At 48.6% G+C, this 370-nt stretch overlaps 1 non-coding gene across 1 annotated transcript; it reads right to left on the bottom strand.

Annotated features, from left to right (window-relative positions):
• Window positions 1–41: 41 nt before the first annotated feature.
• Window positions 42–113, bottom strand: Trnav-uac. Its single transcript has one exon. It is a non-coding gene; the product is annotated as a tRNA-Val (tRNA).
• Between the last annotated feature and the right edge of the window lie 257 nt (window positions 114–370).

Genomic DNA, 370 nt, shown 5'->3' with positions numbered 1-370 from the left:
AGCCAGTCACGGAATCAATCATTTGCATGATACAAATTTCTTGACCCCACCGGGAATCGAACCCGGGTCTCCCGCGTGTAAGGCGAGCGCAGTGACCACTACGCCATGGGAGCTGACTACCTACATAATCTATGAACATAAAAACAAACAAAAAACTCCACATACATACGTGGAGAGTTTAGTATTTAGGCGCTATCTATTTCAAACGCAAACAACATTTCCCCTCCTACCACCCTCCTACCATAACTATCATCCCTCTACTTCCCCTTCCACCCCACCCCACCCTATAAATCTCCTATACCACCCAAATCCACCCCTCTACTCCTCCCTACCACCCCTCTCTCTCTCTCTCTCTCCCTCTAACCCTCCA

Source organism: Diaphorina citri, unplaced genomic scaffold, assembly GCF_000475195.1.
Source record: "Diaphorina citri unplaced genomic scaffold, Diaci psyllid genome assembly version 1.1 scaffold75829, whole genome shotgun sequence".
Classification (NCBI taxonomy): Eukaryota; Metazoa; Arthropoda; class Insecta; order Hemiptera; family Psyllidae; genus Diaphorina; species Diaphorina citri.
Note: the sequence above shows the minus strand (reverse complement) of the source record. Positions and strands in the feature narration are given on the sequence as shown.